The sequence below is a fragment of the Primulina tabacum genome, chromosome 10 (genome assembly GCF_025594145.1).
Source record: "Primulina tabacum isolate GXHZ01 chromosome 10, ASM2559414v2, whole genome shotgun sequence".
In the NCBI taxonomy this organism is placed as follows: Eukaryota; Viridiplantae; Streptophyta; class Magnoliopsida; order Lamiales; family Gesneriaceae; genus Primulina; species Primulina tabacum.
The window spans coordinates 28,584,982-28,600,285 of record NC_134559.1 but is presented as its reverse complement, the minus strand read 5'-3'; the positions used below and the strand labels follow the sequence as shown (position 1 = coordinate 28,600,285).

At 43.0% G+C, this 15,304-nt stretch overlaps 13 non-coding genes and 4 pseudogenes across 13 annotated transcripts; all 17 read right to left on the bottom strand.

Moving 5' to 3' along the window:
- Window positions 1–2,266: 2,266 nt before the first annotated feature.
- LOC142510266 (5S ribosomal RNA) lies at window positions 2,267–2,385 on the bottom strand. Its single transcript, XR_012808389.1, has one exon. It is a non-coding gene; the product is annotated as a 5S ribosomal RNA (ribosomal RNA).
- A 685-nt stretch (window positions 2,386–3,070) lies between these two features.
- Window positions 3,071–3,189, bottom strand: LOC142508707 (5S ribosomal RNA). The gene has a single exon (XR_012806911.1). It is a non-coding gene; the product is annotated as a 5S ribosomal RNA (ribosomal RNA).
- Window positions 3,190–3,872: 683 nt separating this feature from the next.
- LOC142508565 (5S ribosomal RNA) lies at window positions 3,873–3,990 on the bottom strand. Its single transcript, XR_012806772.1, has one exon. It is a non-coding gene; the product is annotated as a 5S ribosomal RNA (ribosomal RNA).
- A 682-nt stretch (window positions 3,991–4,672) lies between these two features.
- On the bottom strand, window positions 4,673–4,790 carry LOC142516597 (5S ribosomal RNA). Its single transcript, XR_012812383.1, has one exon. It is a non-coding gene; the product is annotated as a 5S ribosomal RNA (ribosomal RNA).
- A 642-nt stretch (window positions 4,791–5,432) lies between these two features.
- LOC142511529 (5S ribosomal RNA) lies at window positions 5,433–5,549 on the bottom strand (annotated as a pseudogene).
- Window positions 5,550–6,234: 685 nt separating this feature from the next.
- LOC142514989 (5S ribosomal RNA) lies at window positions 6,235–6,353 on the bottom strand. Its single transcript, XR_012810858.1, has one exon. It is a non-coding gene; the product is annotated as a 5S ribosomal RNA (ribosomal RNA).
- A 656-nt stretch (window positions 6,354–7,009) lies between these two features.
- LOC142510254 (5S ribosomal RNA) lies at window positions 7,010–7,128 on the bottom strand. The gene has a single exon (XR_012808377.1). It is a non-coding gene; the product is annotated as a 5S ribosomal RNA (ribosomal RNA).
- A 683-nt stretch (window positions 7,129–7,811) lies between these two features.
- Window positions 7,812–7,928, bottom strand: LOC142509627 (5S ribosomal RNA). The gene has a single exon (XR_012807793.1). It is a non-coding gene; the product is annotated as a 5S ribosomal RNA (ribosomal RNA).
- A 681-nt stretch (window positions 7,929–8,609) lies between these two features.
- LOC142516898 (5S ribosomal RNA) lies at window positions 8,610–8,728 on the bottom strand. The gene has a single exon (XR_012812669.1). It is a non-coding gene; the product is annotated as a 5S ribosomal RNA (ribosomal RNA).
- A 565-nt stretch (window positions 8,729–9,293) lies between these two features.
- Window positions 9,294–9,412, bottom strand: LOC142507974 (5S ribosomal RNA). Its single transcript, XR_012806208.1, has one exon. It is a non-coding gene; the product is annotated as a 5S ribosomal RNA (ribosomal RNA).
- A 683-nt stretch (window positions 9,413–10,095) lies between these two features.
- On the bottom strand, window positions 10,096–10,213 carry LOC142510366 (5S ribosomal RNA). The gene has a single exon (XR_012808482.1). It is a non-coding gene; the product is annotated as a 5S ribosomal RNA (ribosomal RNA).
- A 683-nt stretch (window positions 10,214–10,896) lies between these two features.
- Window positions 10,897–11,015, bottom strand: LOC142516914 (5S ribosomal RNA). Its single transcript, XR_012812683.1, has one exon. It is a non-coding gene; the product is annotated as a 5S ribosomal RNA (ribosomal RNA).
- Window positions 11,016–11,697: 682 nt separating this feature from the next.
- LOC142509616 (5S ribosomal RNA) lies at window positions 11,698–11,815 on the bottom strand. The gene has a single exon (XR_012807782.1). It is a non-coding gene; the product is annotated as a 5S ribosomal RNA (ribosomal RNA).
- Window positions 11,816–12,494: 679 nt separating this feature from the next.
- LOC142511975 (5S ribosomal RNA) lies at window positions 12,495–12,613 on the bottom strand (annotated as a pseudogene).
- A 683-nt stretch (window positions 12,614–13,296) lies between these two features.
- LOC142512357 (5S ribosomal RNA) lies at window positions 13,297–13,416 on the bottom strand (annotated as a pseudogene).
- Window positions 13,417–14,095: 679 nt separating this feature from the next.
- LOC142508163 (5S ribosomal RNA) lies at window positions 14,096–14,214 on the bottom strand. Its single transcript, XR_012806391.1, has one exon. It is a non-coding gene; the product is annotated as a 5S ribosomal RNA (ribosomal RNA).
- A 681-nt stretch (window positions 14,215–14,895) lies between these two features.
- On the bottom strand, window positions 14,896–15,002 carry LOC142512832 (5S ribosomal RNA; annotated as a pseudogene).
- Window positions 15,003–15,304: the final 302 nt, after the last annotated feature.

Here is a 15,304-nt window from a genome sequence, read left to right as displayed (position 1 = left end):
ATCGTAATCTACGAAACATAAATCAATACGTATCTGTAAATCAAATTCTAGTCTCAATATCTAAGACTCGACTCATCTCTCATTCTAATCTAGGGATCCTGATCTAATTTAGACTTTGGTATGCTGTATCGAATGTCTACAATAAACGTCGATCTACATCTAAGCTCATCGATACACCGTAAGTCTAGAGTCTACGCGGTTCTGTCAAAGACTCGGCGGTTCTGCCCTAGCTAGGCTGATCTGCCCTAGACTCAAACTCTGGCTCTGCTATAATTCAATAGACTAAACATATCAATCTGATAATCTGCAAATATCAATGCAATAAAGTAAAGTATGTGATTTTGGAAAACTCAAGTCAAACCTAACTCGAGTTGTGTAATCCCGAATCAACATTTATTTATACCTTTCTCTTCACGATCTGATGAAGAAGAAGTCTTGTATGTCAATCTGTCCATACCCAGTCTGGCAATGACAAGTCACATAAATACCATATCAGTATATAACTCAATTCAAGACCCGTTCTGATCAATACTCAAATCGGTATATAATCTGATCCATATCTGAACAAGGTACAATCTAATTCATATCAATGATATCACGATACAATCGAAATCATTACTGAATCTGATAAATCTCAATCAATACTGAATCTGATCAATATCAATCTACTGATGTTTCGACAGCATAACAATACAGTCTTGATACCCCGTCAATCTCAACATCACAGATATAATACCAGAATACATAATCAGTATCCGTACAATTCAAAATTTGAATAATAACACAACTCTGATATAGAATCTCAACTAAATCAACTCTGAAATTCATAATAATTGTATAACCAGTCTATTCTTTAATCTGACTTCAATTATACAATGCCTACTGTAGCAGGAACATCATATCTGATTCATATTCAATTCTGACAATATCATAAATTCAAATCATGTCTAAACGTAACAAAACTTACGTCCAGTTGTAGCTGTCGTCGCTAGTAACACGATACCGTACTTGGATTCAAAATCAGACAGACGGAATTTGCGTGGCGTTCAATTTTCGCACATCAGGAACTTGGAGCTTCGGTTCCTCTCTTCTTCTTATTTCTGAGAATTTGACGTTGCTTATATATATATATATATACATATACACGTCGCACGGTGATGGCAAGAGGCATCCTTTCGTTTTGCATGCCTCGCGCATATGCGCGTACAAGGTCGCGCATATGCGCCTGGCTTTCTGCCCGGCACCTTGTGGTTTATCCTCTCGCGCATATGCGCGAGATTTTCTGTCTCGCACATTCCCTTACTCGCGCATATGCGCGCCTTCCGCCGCGCATGTGCGCCGAACTTTCTGGACGTTCCGCGCATATGCGCGCATTCAAGCCGCGCATGTGCGCCGATTATATTCTTCACACCTAATGTGATTCCTTCTTTCGGCTCTCCCGATCTGATCCGTTCCTTCTATAATCATCTTTAAATAAATAAATAAATCATTTCAGATTAATCTCAGATTACTGTCACAAAATCTCGGGCCTTACAGGAGTTCTGATGGGATCCAATGCATTAGTGCTGGTATGATCGCACCCGACATTGAGTGGGATGTTTATTTTTATATCCCTCGAGTACGTGTGGAGCGGGCGGCGATGGACAACACGCGGCACTGCTCTCGCCCAATCAGAACCATGAAGTTAAGCGTTCTGGCGCGATGGCAGAGCTAGGACTGGTGACCTCCCTGGGAAGACACCTCGTGTCGCGATCGTTTACGTAAATTAAGGCTAAAACAGTCGAAATAATTGTTTTTAATGAGTTAAACGTCTCCAGAGTAATCTGCATCATACCCTTCCGCACAGAACCGGCTCACGACAAAAAAAATCGCTAAATGTTCCCAGAAAATAGAAAAAAATACGAAGAAGAAAATAGCGAATGTAAAGATATTATTATGCTTGGGATACGATAAAATGGAACCGGAATCAAATTTCAAACTTCCTAAGCGGATTTCTACAGGAAATGGAAGCTTAACAGAAGCGGAAAATCGCAAATTAGAGGGTCTTAGAGAAGAAATTCGGCTAAAATCTCGCCACCTCATTGCGGAGTAATGAGTCTCGTTCATTTGCCCGTTTACAATCAAATTAGCCTACAATTTTGTCCAAATCCGGCAGTGCCCGAGCTACGTTGATTTCACATTGTTTATCTGGTCCCGATCGAGATTCAGATGATTTGAGCCGAAAATCGTCTGTCAACAAGTAATCAAAAATAGAAAAACATGAAAAGAGGTGCAACACGAGGACTTCCCAGGCGGTCACCCATTCTAGTACTGCTCTCCCTAAAGCACGCTTAACTTCGGAGTTCTGATGGGATCTGGTGCATTAGTGCTGGTACGATCGCACCCGACATTCAGTGAGATGTTTATTCTACTATCCCTCGAGTACGTGTGGAGCGGGCGGCGATGGACAACACGCGGCACTGCTCTCTCTTAATCAGAACCATGAAGTTAAGCGTTCTGGTGCGATGACAGAGCTAGGAAGGGTGACCCCTCGGAGAAGTCCTCGTGTGGCCACCGTTTACGTAAATTATGGATAAAACAGTCGAAATAATTGTTTTTAATGAGTTAACTGTCTCCGGAGTAATCTGCGTCATACCCTTCCGCACTGAACCGGGTCACGACAACAAAAATCCCTAAATGTTCCCAGAAAATACAAAAAAAAAATAAGAATAAGAAAATAGCGAATGTAAAGCTATTATTATGCCTGTGATACGATAAAATGGATCCAGAATCGAATTTCGAACTTCCTAAGCGGATTTCTCGAGGAAACGGAAACTTGACAGAAGCGGAAAATCGCAAATTAGAGGGTCTTAGAGATGGAATTCGGCTAAAATCTCGCCAGCTCATTGCGGAGTAATGAGTCTCGTTCGTTTGCCCGTTTACAATCAAATTAGCTTTCAATTTTGTCCAAATCCGGCAGTGCCCGAGCTACATTGATTTCACATGGTTTATCTGGTCCCGATCGAGATTCAGATGATTTGAGCCGAAAATCCTTTGTCAACAAGTAATCAAAAATATAAAAACACGAAAAGGGGTGTAACACGAGGACTTCCCATGGGGTCACCCATCCTAGTTCTGCTCTCGCCCAAGCACGATTAATTTCGAAGTTCTGATGGGATCCGGTGCATTAGTGCTGGTATGATCGCACCCGACATTGAGTGGGATGTTTATTCTTATACCCCTCGAGTACGTGTGGAGCGGGCGGCGATGGACAACACGCGGCACTGCTCTCGCCCAATCAGAACCATGAAGTTAAGCGTTCTGGAGCGATGAAAGAGCCAGGATGGGTAACCTCCCTGGGCATTCCTCGTGTCGCGACCGTTTACGTAAATTATGGATAAAACAGTCTAAATAATTGTTTTTAATGAGTTAACCGTCTTCGGAGTAATCTCCGCCATACACTTCCGTACAGAACCGGCTCACGACAACAAAAATTGCAAAATGTTTCCAGAAAATAGAAAAAAATAAGAAAAAGAAAATAGCATATGTAAAGCTATTATTTTGCTTGGGATACGATAAATTTGAACCGGAATCGAATTTTGAACTTTCGAAGCGGATTTCTCGAGGAAACAAAAGCTTAACAGAAGCTAAAAATTGCAAATTAGAGGGTCTTAGAGAAGAAATTAGGATAAACTCTCGCCAGCTCATTGCGGAGTAATGAGTCTCGTTCGTATGCCCGTTTACAATCAAATTAGGCTACAATTTTGTCCTAATCCGGCAGTGCCCGAGCTACGTTGATTTCACATGTCTTATCTGGTCCCGATCAAGCTTCCGATGATTTGAGCCAAAAATCGTCTGTCAACAAGTATTTTAAAAATAGAAAAACACGAAAAGGGGTGCAACACGAGGACTTCCCTGGGGTCACCCATCCTAGTATTGCTCTCGCCCAAGCACGCTTAACTTCGGAGTTCTGATGGGATCCGATGCATTAGTGCTGGTATTATCGCATTCGACATTCAGTGAGATGTTTATTCTTATATCCCTGGAGTACGTGTGGAACGGGCGGCGTTGGAAAACACGCGGCACTGCTCTCGCCCAATCAGAGCCATGAAGTTAAGCGTTCTAGTGCGATGGCAGAGCTAGGATGGGTGACCTCCCTGGGCAGGCCTCGTGTCGCGACCGTTTAAGTAAATTATGAATAAAACAGTCGAAATAATTGTTTTTAATGAGTTAACCATCTCCGTTGTAATCTGCGTCATACCCTTCCGCACAGAACAGGCTCACGACAACAAAAATCGCTTAATGTTCCCATAAAATAGAAAAAAATAAGAAGAATAAAATAACGAATGTAAAACTATTATTAAACTTGGGATACGATAAAATGGAACCGAAATCGAATTTCGAACTTCCTAAGCGGATTTCTCGAGGAAACGGAAGCTTAACAGAAGCGGAAAATCGCAAATTAGAGGGTCTTAGAGAAGGAATTCGGCTAAAATCTCGCCACCTCGTAGAGTAGTAATATGTCTCGTTCGTTTTCCCGTTTACAATCAAATTAGGCTACAATTTTGTCCAAATCCGGCAGTGCCCGAGCTACGTTGATTTCATATGTCTTATCAGGTCACGATCGAGATTCAGATGATTTGAGCGGAAAATCGTCTGTCAACAAGTAATCAAAAATAGAAAAACACGAAAAGGGGTGCAACACGAGGACTTCCCAGGGGGTCACCCATCCTAGTACTTCTCTCGCCCTAGCACGCTTAACTTCGAGTTCTGATGGGATCCAATGCATTAGTGCTGGTATGATCGCACCCAACATTGAGTGGGATGTTTATTTTTATATCCCTCGAGTACGTGTGGAGCGGGCGGCGATGGACAACACGCGGCACTGCTCTCGCCCAATCAGAACCATGAAATTAAGCGTTCTGGCGCGATGGCAGAGCTAGGATGGGTGACCTCCCTGGGCAGTCCTCGTGTCGCGACCATTTACGTAAATTAAGGTTAAAATAGTCGAAATAATTGTTTTTAATGAGTTAACCGTCTCATGAGTAATCTACATCATACCCTTCCGCACAGAACCGGCCCACGACAAAAAAAATCGCTAAATGTTCCCAGAAAATAGAAAAAAAATAAGAAGAAGAAATAGCGAATGTAAAGGTATAATTATGCCTGGGATACGATAAAATGGAACCGGAATCGAATTTTGAAATTCCTAAGCGGATTTTTCGAGGAAACGGAAGCTTAACAGAAGCGGAAATCGCAAATTCGAGGGTCTTAGAGAAGGAATTCGGCTAAAATCTCGCAACCTCATTGCCGAGTACTGAGTCTCGTTCGTTTGACTGTTTACAATCAAATTAGCCTACAATTTTGTCCAAATCCGGCTGTGCCCGAGCTACGTTGATTTCAAATGTTTTACCTGGTCCCGATCAAGATTCAGATGATTCGAGCCGAAAATCGTCCGTCAACACGAGGACTTCCCAGGGGGTCACACCATCCTAGTACTGCTCTCGCCCAAGCACGCTTAACTTCGGAGTTCTGACGGGATCCGGTGCATTAGTGCTGGTATTATCACACCCGACATTCAATTAGATGTTTATTCTTATATCCCTCGAGTACGTGTGGAGCGGGCGGCGATCGACAACACGCGACACTGCTCTCGACCAATCAGAACCATGAAGTTAAGCGTTTTGGTGCGATGGAAGAGCTAGGATCGGTGACCTCCCTGGGCAGACCTCGTGTCGCGACCGTTTAAGTAAATTATGGATAAAACAGTCGAATAATTGTTTTTAATGAGTTAACTGTCTCCGGAGTAATCTGCGTCATACCCTTCCGCACAGAACCGGCTCACGACAACAAAAATCGCTAAATGTTCCCAGAAAATAGAAAAAAAAATAAGAAGAAGAAAATAGCGAATGTAAAGCTATTATTATGCTTGGGACACGATAAAATGGAACTGGAATCGAATTTCGAACTTCCTAAGCGGATTTCTCGAGGAAACGGAAGCTTTAAAGAAGCAAAAAATCGCAAATAAGAGGGTCTTAGAGAAGGAATTCGGCTAAACTCTCGCCAGCTCATTGCAGAGTAATGAGTCTCGTTCGTTTGCCCATTTACAACAAAATTAGCCTACAATTTTGTCAAATCCGGCAGTGCCCGAGCTACGTTGATTTCACATGTCTTATCTGGTCCCGATCGAGATTCAGATGATTTGAGCCGAAAATCATCTGTCAACAAGTAATCAAAAATAGAAAAACACGAAAAGGGGTGCAACACGAGGACTTCCCAGGCGGTGACCCATTCTAGTACTGCTCTCGCCCAAGCACTCTTAACTTCGGAGTTCTGATGGGATCTGGTGCATTAGTGCTGGTATGATCGTACCCGACATTGAGTGGGATGTTTATTCTTATATCCCTCAAGTACGCGGCACTACTCTCTCCCAATCAGAACCATGAAGTTAAGCGTTTTGGTGCGATGACAGAGCTAGGATGGGTGACCTCTCTGAGAAGTCCTCGTGTGGCGATCCTTTACGTAAATTATGGATAAAAAAGTCGAAATAATTGTTTTTAATGTGTTAAGTGTCTCTGGAGTAATGTGCGTCATACCCTTCCGCACAGAACCGGCTCACGACAACAAAAATCGCTAAATGTTCCAAGAAAATAGAAAAAAAAATAAGAAGAAGAAAATAGCGAATGTAAAGCTATTATTATGCTTGGGATACGTTAAAATTGAACCGAAATCGAATTTCGAACTTCTTAAGCGGATTTCTCGAGGAAACGGAAACTTAAAAAAAGCAAATAATCACAAATTAGAGGGTCTTAGAGAAGGAATTCGGTTAAAATCTCGTCAGCTCATTGCGGAGTAATGAGTCTCGTTCGTTTGCCCGTTTACAACCAAATTAGCCTACAATTTTGTCCAAATCCGGCAGTGCCGGAGCTACGTTGATTTCACATGTCTTATCTGGTCCCGATCGAGATTAAGATGATTTGAGCCGAAAATCTTCTGCTAACAAGTAATCAAAAATAGAAAAACAAGAAAAGCGGTGCAACACGAAAACTTCCTAGGGGGTCACCCATCCTAGTACTGCTATCGCCCAGGCACGCTTGACTTCGGAGTTCTGATGGGATCCGATGAATTAGTATTGGTATGATCGCACCCGACATTGACTGGGATGTTTATTCTTATACCCCTCGAGTACGTGTGGAGCGGGCGGTGATGGACAACACGCGGCACTGCTCTCGCCCAATCAGAACCATGAAGTTAAGCGTTCAGGAGCGTTGACAGAGCCAGGATGGGTGACCTCCCTGGGCATTCCTCGGGTTGCGACCGTTTACGTAAATTATGGATAAAAAGTCGAAATAATTGTTTTTAATGAGTTAACCGTCTCCGGAGTAATCTGCGTCATACCCTTCCGCACAGAACCGGCTCACGACAACAAAAACTGCTAAATGTTCCCAGAAAATAGGAAAAAAAATAAGAAGAAAAAAATAGCGAATGTAAAGCTATTATTATGCCTGAGATACGATAAAATAGAACCGGAATCGAATTTCGAACTTTCTAAGCGGATTTCTAGAGGAAACAAAAGCTTAACAGAAGCGGAAAATCGCAAATTAGAGTGTCTTAGAGAATGAATTCGGCTAAAATTTCGCCAGCATATTACAGAGTAATGATTCTCGTTCGTTTGCCCTTTTACAATCAAATTAGCCTACAATTTTGTCCAAATCCGGCAGTGCCCGAGCTACGTTGATTTCACATGTCTTATCTGGTCACGATCGAGATTCAGATGATTTGAGCCGAAAATCGTCTGTCAACAAGTAATCAAAAATAGAAAAACACGAAATGGTCTACAACACGAGGACTTCCCAGGGGGTCACCCATCCTAGTACTGCTCTCGCCCAAGCACGCTTAACTTCGGAGTTCTGATGGGATCCAAAATTAGTGCTGGTATGATCGCACTCGATATTGAGTGGGATGTTTATTGTTATATCCCTCGAGTACGTGTGGAGCGGGAGGCGATGGACAACACGCGGCACTGCTCTCGTCCAATCAGAACCATGAAGTTAAGCGTTCTGGCGCGATGGCAGAGCTAGGATGGGTGACTTCCCTGGGCAATCCTTGTGTCGCGACCGTTTACGTAAACTATGTATAAAACAGTCAAAACAATTGTTTTTAATGAGTTAACGGTCTCCGGAGTAATCTACGTCATACCCTTCCGCACAGAATTGGCTCATGGCAACAAAAATCGCTAAATGTTCCTAGAAAATATAAAAAAATAAGAAGAAAAAAATATCGAATGGAAAGCTATTATTATGCTTGGGATACGATAAAATGGAACCGGAATCGAATTTCGAAATTCCTATGCGGATTTCTCAAGGAAACGGAAGCTTAACAGAAGTGAAAAATCGCAAATTAGAGGGTCTTAGAGAAGGAATTCAGCTAAAATCTCACCACCTCATTGCAGAGTAATGAGTCTCGTTCGTTTGCCCGTTTACAATCAAATTAGCCTACAATTTTGTCCAACTCCGGCAGTGCCCGTGCTACGTTGATTTCACATGTCTTATCTGGTCCCGATCGAGATTAAGATGATTTGAGCCGAAAATCATCTCTCAACATGTATCAAAAATAGAAAAACACGAAAAGGCATGCAACACGAGGACTTCCCAGGGGGTCACCAATCCTAGTACTTCTCTCGCCCAAGCACGCTTAACTTCGGAGTTCTGATGCGATCCGGTGAATTAGTGCTGGTATGATCGCACCCGACATTGAGTGGGATGTTTATTCTTATATCCCTCGAGTCCGTGTGAAGCGGGCGGTGATGGACAACACGCGGCACTGCTCTCGCCCAATCAGAACCATGATGTTAACCGTCTCCGGAGTAATCTTCGTCGAACCCTTCCGCGCAGAACCGGCTTACGATAACAAAAATCGCTTAATTTTCCCAGAAAATAGAAAAAAATAAGAAGAAGAAAATAACGAATGTAAAGCTATTATTATACTTGGGATACGATAAAATGGAACCGAAATCGAATTTCGAAATTCCTAAGCGGATTTCTCAAGGAAACGGAAGCTTAACAGAAGCGGAAAATCGCAAATTAGAGGGTCTTAGAGAAGGAATTCGGCTAAAATCTCACCAGCTCATTGCGGAGAAATGAGTCTCGTTCGTTTGCCCGTTTACAATAAAATTAGGCTACAATTTTGTCCAAATCCGGCAGTGCCCGAGCTACGTTGATTTCACATGTCTTATCTGGTCCTGATCGAGATTTCGATGATTTGAGCAGAAAATCGTTTGTCAACAAGTAATCAAAAATAGAAAAACACGAAAAGGGGTGCAACGCAAAAACTTCCCAAGGGGTCACACATCCTAGTACTGCTCTCGCCCAAGCACGCTTAACTTCGGAGTTCTGATGGAATCCGGTGCATTAGTACTGGTATGATCGCCCCCCGACATTGAGTGGGATGTTTATTCTTATATCCCTCGAGTATGTGTGGCGCGGGCGGAGATGGACAACACACGGCACTGCTCTCGCCCAATCAGAACCATGAAGTTAAACGTTCAGGAGTGATGGCAGAGCTAGGAAGGGTGACCTCCCTAGGCATTCCTCGTGTCGCGACCGTTTACGTAAATTATGGATAAAACAGTCAAAATAATTGTTTTTAATGAGTTAACCGTCTCCGGAGTAATCTTCGTAATACCCTTCCGCACAGAACCGCTCAAGACAACAAAAATCGCTAAATGTTCCCAGAAAATAGAAAAAAAATAAGAAGAAGAAAAGAGCGAATTTAAAGCTATTATTATGCCTGGGATACGATAAAATGGAACCGGAATCGAATTTCGAACTTCCTAAGCGGATTTCTACAGGAAATGGAAGCTTAACATAAGCGGAAAATCGCAAATTAGAGGGTCTTAGAGAAGGAATTCGGCTAAAATATCGTCAGCTCATTGCGTAGTAATGAGTCTCGTTCGTTTGCCCGTTTACAATCAAATTAGCCTACAATTTTGTCCAAATCCGGCAGTGCCCGAGCTACGTTGATTTCACATGTCTTATCTGGTCCCGATCGAGATTCAGGTGATTTGAGCCGAAAATGTTCTGTCTACAAGTAATAAAAAATAGAAAAACACAAAAAGGGGTGCAACACGAGGACTTCCCTGGGGTCACCCATCCTGGTACTGCTCTCGCTCAAGCACGCTTAACTTCCAAGTTCTGATGGGATCCGGTGCATTAGTGCTTGTATGATCGCACCCGACATTGAGTGGGATGTTTATTCTTATATCCCTCGAGTACGTGTGGAGCAGGCGGCGATGGATAACACGCGGCACTGCTCTCGCCCAATCAGAACCATGAAATTAAGCGTTCTGGCGCGATGGCAGAGCTAGGATGGGTGACCTCCCTGGGTAATCCTCGTGTCGCGACCGTTTACGTAAATTATGGCTAAAACAGTCGAAATAACTGTTTTTAATGAGTTAACCGTCTCCGAAGTAATCTGCATCATACCCTTCCGCACAGAACCGGCTCACGACAACAAAAATCGCTAATTGTTCCCAGAAAATAGAAAAAAAATAAGAAGAAGGAAATAACAAATGTAAAGCTATTATTATGCCTGGGATACGATAAAATGGAACCGGAATCGAATTTCGAACTTCTTAAACGGATTTCTCATAGAAACGGAAACTTGACAGAAGCGGAAAATCGCAAATTAGAGGGTCTTAGAAAAGGAATTCAGCTAAAATCTCGCCAGCTCATTGCGGAGTAATGAGTCTCGTTCGTTTGTCCGTTTACAATCAAATTAGCCTTCAAATTTTTCCAAATCCGGCAGTGCCCGAGCTACATTGATTTAACATGTCTGATCATGTCCCGATCGAGATTCTGATGATTTGAGCCGAAAATCTTCTGTCAACAAGTAATCAAAAATAGAAAAACACGAAAAGGGGTGTAACACGGGGACTTCCCAGGGGGTCACCCACCCTAGTACTGCTCTCGTCCAAGCACGATTAACTTTAGAGTTCTGATGGGATCTGGTGCATAAGTGCTGGTATGATCGCACCCGACATTGACTGGGATGTTTATTCTTATACCCCTCGTGTATGTGTGGAGTGGGCGGCGATGGACAACACGCGGCACTGCTCTCGTCCAATGAGAACCATGAAGTTAAGCGTTCTGGAGTGATGACAGAGACAGGATGGGTGACCTCCCTGGGCATTCCTTGTGTCGCGACCGTTTACGTAAATTATGGATAAAATAGTCTAAATAATTTTTTTAATGAGTTAACCGTCTCCGGAGTAATCTGCGTCATACACTTCCGCACAGAACCGGCTCACGACAACAAAAATTGCTAAATATTTCCAGAAAATAGAAAAAAAAATAAGAAAAAGAAAATAGCGAATGTAAAGCTATTATTATACCTGGGATACGATAAAATGGAACCAGAATCAAATTTCGAACTTTCTAAGTTGATTTCTCGAGGAAACGAAAGCTTAACAGAAGCGGAAAATCGCAAATTAGAGGGTCTTAGAGAAGGAATTCGGCTAAATTCTCACCAGATCATTGCAGGGTATTGAGGCTCGTTTGTTTGCCCGTTTACAATCTAATTAGGATACAAATTTGTCCTAATCCGGCAGTGCCCGAGGTACGGTTATTTCACATGTCTTATCTGGTCCCGATCGAGATTCAGATGATTTGAGCCAAAAATCGTCTGTCAACAAATATCAAAAATATAAAAACACGAAAAGACGTGCAACACGAGGACTTCCCAGGGGTCACCCATCCTAGTACATCTCTCGCCCAATCACGCTTAACTTCGGAGTTCTGATGAGATCCGGTGAATTAGTGCTGGTATGATCGCCCCCGACATTGAGTGGGATGTTTATTCTTATATTCCTCGAGTACGTGTGGAGCGGGCAGCGATGGACAACACGCGGCACTGCTCTCGTCCAATCAGAACCATGAAGTTAAGCGTTCTGGCGCGATGGCAGAGCTAGGATCGGTGACTTCCCTGGGCAGTCCTTGTGTCGCGACCGTTTACGTAAACTATGGATAAAACAGTCGAAATAATTGTTTTTGATGAGTTAACCGTCTCCGGAGTATTCTGCGTCATACCCTTCCGCACAGAACTGGCTCACGACAACAAAAATCGCTAAATGTTCCAAGAAAATATAAAAAAATAAGAAGAAAATAGCGAATGGAAAGCTATTATTATGCTTGGGATACGATAAAATGTAACCGGAATCGAATTTCGAACTTCCTAAGCGGATTTCTCTAGGAAACAGAAGCTTAACAGAAGCGAAAAATCGCAAATTAGAGGGTCTTAGAGAAGGAATTCGGCTAAAATCTCACCACCTCATTGCGGAGTAATGAGTCTCGTTCGTTTGCCCGTTTACAATCAAATTAGCCTACAATTTTGTCCGAATCCGGCAGTGCTCGAGCTACGTTGATTTCACATGTCTTATTAGGTCCCGATCGAGATTCAGATGATTTGAGCCGAAAATCTTCTGTCAACAAGTAATCAAAAATACAAAAACACGAAAAGGCGTGCAACACGAGGACTTCCCTGGGGGTCATACATCCTAATACTGCTCTTGCCCAAGCACGCTTAACTTCGTAGTTCTGATGGGATCCGGTGAATTAGTGCTCGTATGATCGCACTCGATATTGAGTGGGATGTTTATTCTTATATCCCTCGAGTACGTGTGGAGCGGGCGCCGATGGACAACACGCGGAACTGCTCTCGTCCAATCAGAACCATGAAGTTAAGCGTTCTGGCGCGATGGCAGAGCTAGGATGGGTGAATTCCCTGGGCAGTCCTTGTGTCGCGACCGTTTACGTAAACTATGGATAAAACAGTCAAAATAATTGTTTTTAATGAGTTAACCGTCTCTGGAGTAATCTACGTCATACCCTTCCGCACAGAACTGGCTCACGACAACAAAAATTGCTAAATGTTCTCAGAAAATATAAAGAAATAAGAAGAAAAAAATAGCAAATAGAAAGCTATTATTATGCTTGGGATACGATAAAATGGAACCGAAATCGAATTTCGAACTTCCTAAGAGGATTTCTCAAGGAAACGGAACCTTAACAAAAGCCGAAAATCGCAAATTAGAGGGTCTTAGAGAAGGAATTCGGCTAAAATCTCACCACCTCATTGCGGAGTAATGAGTCTCGTTCGTTTTTCCCGTTTACAATCAAATTAGCCTACAATTTTGTCCAAATCCGGCAGTGCCCGAGCTACGTTGATTTCAAATGTCTTATCTGGTCCCGATCGAGATTCAGATGATTTGAGCCGAAAATCGACTGTCAACAAGTAATCAAAAATTGAAAAACACGAAAAGGGGTGCAACATGAGGACTTTCCCAAGGGGTCATCCATCCTAGTACTGGTCTCGCCCTAGCACGCTTAACTTTGGAGTTGTGATGGGAACCGGTGCATTAGTGCTGTTATGATCACACCCAACATTGAGTGGGATGTTTATTTTTATATCACTCGAGTACGTGTGGCGCGGGCGGCGATGAACAACACGCGGCACTGCTCTCGCCCAATCAAAACCATGAAGTTAAGCGTTCTGGCGTGATGGCAGAGCTAGGATCGGTGACCTCCCTGGTAAGTCCTCGTGTTGCGACCGTTTACGTAAATTATGGATAAAACAGTCGAAATAATTGTTTTTAATGAGATAACCGTCTTCGGAGTAATCAGCGTCATTCCCTTCCGCACAGAACCGGCTCACGACAACAAAAATCGCTAAATGTTCCCAGAAAATAGAAAAAATAAGAAGAAAAAAATAGCGAATGTAAAGCTATTATTATGCCTGGGATACGATAAAATTGAACCGGATTAGAATTTCGAACTTCTAAGCGGATTTCTCGAGGAAACGGAAGCTTAACAGAAGCGAAAAATATCAAATTAGAGGGTATTAGAGAAGGAATTCGGCTAAATTCTCGCCAGCTTATTGCGTAGTAATGAGTCCCGTTCGTTTGCCCGTTTACAATCAAATTAGGCTACAATTTTGTCCTAATCCGGCAAGGCCCAAGCTACGTTGATTTCACATGTCTTATCTGGTCACGATCGAGATTCAGATGATTTGAGCCAAAAATCGTCTTTCAACAAGTAATCAAAAATAGAAAAACAAGAAAAAGGTGCAACATGAGGACTTCCCAAGGGGTCACCCATCCTAGTACTGCTCTCGCCTAAGCACGCTTAACTTCAGAGTTCTGATAGGATCCGGTGCATTAGCGCTGGTATGATCGCACCCGATTTTGAGTGGGATGTTTATTCTTATATCCCTCGAGTACGTGTGGCGCGGGCGGCGATGGACAACACGCGACACTGCTCTCGCCCAATCAAAACCATGAAGTTAAGCGTTCTGGCGTGATGGTAGAGCTTGGAAGGGTGACCTCCCTGGGAAGTCCTCGTGTGGCGACCGTTTACGTAAAATATGGATAAAACAGTCAAAATAATTGTTTTTAATGAGTTAACCGTCTCTGGAGTAATCTACGTCATACCCTTCCGCACGGAACCGACTCACAACAACAAAAATCGCTAAATGTTCCCAAAAAATAGAAAAAAAAAGAAGAAGAAAATAGCGAATATAAAGCTATTATTATGCTTGGGATACGATAAAATGGAACCGAAATCGAATTTCGAACTTCCTAAGCGGATTTGTCAAGGAAACGGAAGCTTAACAGAAGCGGAAAATCGCAAATTAGAGAGTCATAGAGAAGGAATTCTTCTAAAATCTCGCCAGCTCATTGCGGAGTAATGAGTCTCGTTCGTTTTCCCGTTTACAATCAAATTCGCCTACAATTTTGTCCAAATCCGGCAGTGCCAGAGCTACGTTGATTTCACATGTCTTATCTGGTCCCGATCAAGATTCAGATATTTTGAGCCGAAAATCGTCTTTCAACAAGTAATCAAAAATAGAAAAACTCGAAAAGGCGTGCAACACGAGGACTTCCCAGGGGGTCATTGCTCTCGCCCAAGCACGCTTAACTTCGGTGTTCTGATGGGATCCGGTGCATTAGTGCTGGTATGATCGCACCCGACATTGAGTGGAATGTTTATTCTTATATCCCTCGAGTACGTGTGGAGCGGGCGGGTATGGACAACACGCGGCACTGCTCTCGCCCAATCAGAACCATGATGTTAAGCGTTCTGGCGCAATGGCAGGGCTAGGATGGGTGACCTCCCTGGGCATTCCTCGTGTCGCGGCCGTTTACGTAAATTATGGATAAAACAGTCTAAATAATTGTTTTTAATGAGTTAACCGTCTCAGGAGTAATCTGCGTCATACCCTTCCGCAAAGAACCAGCTCACGGACAACAAAAATCACCAAATGTTCCAAG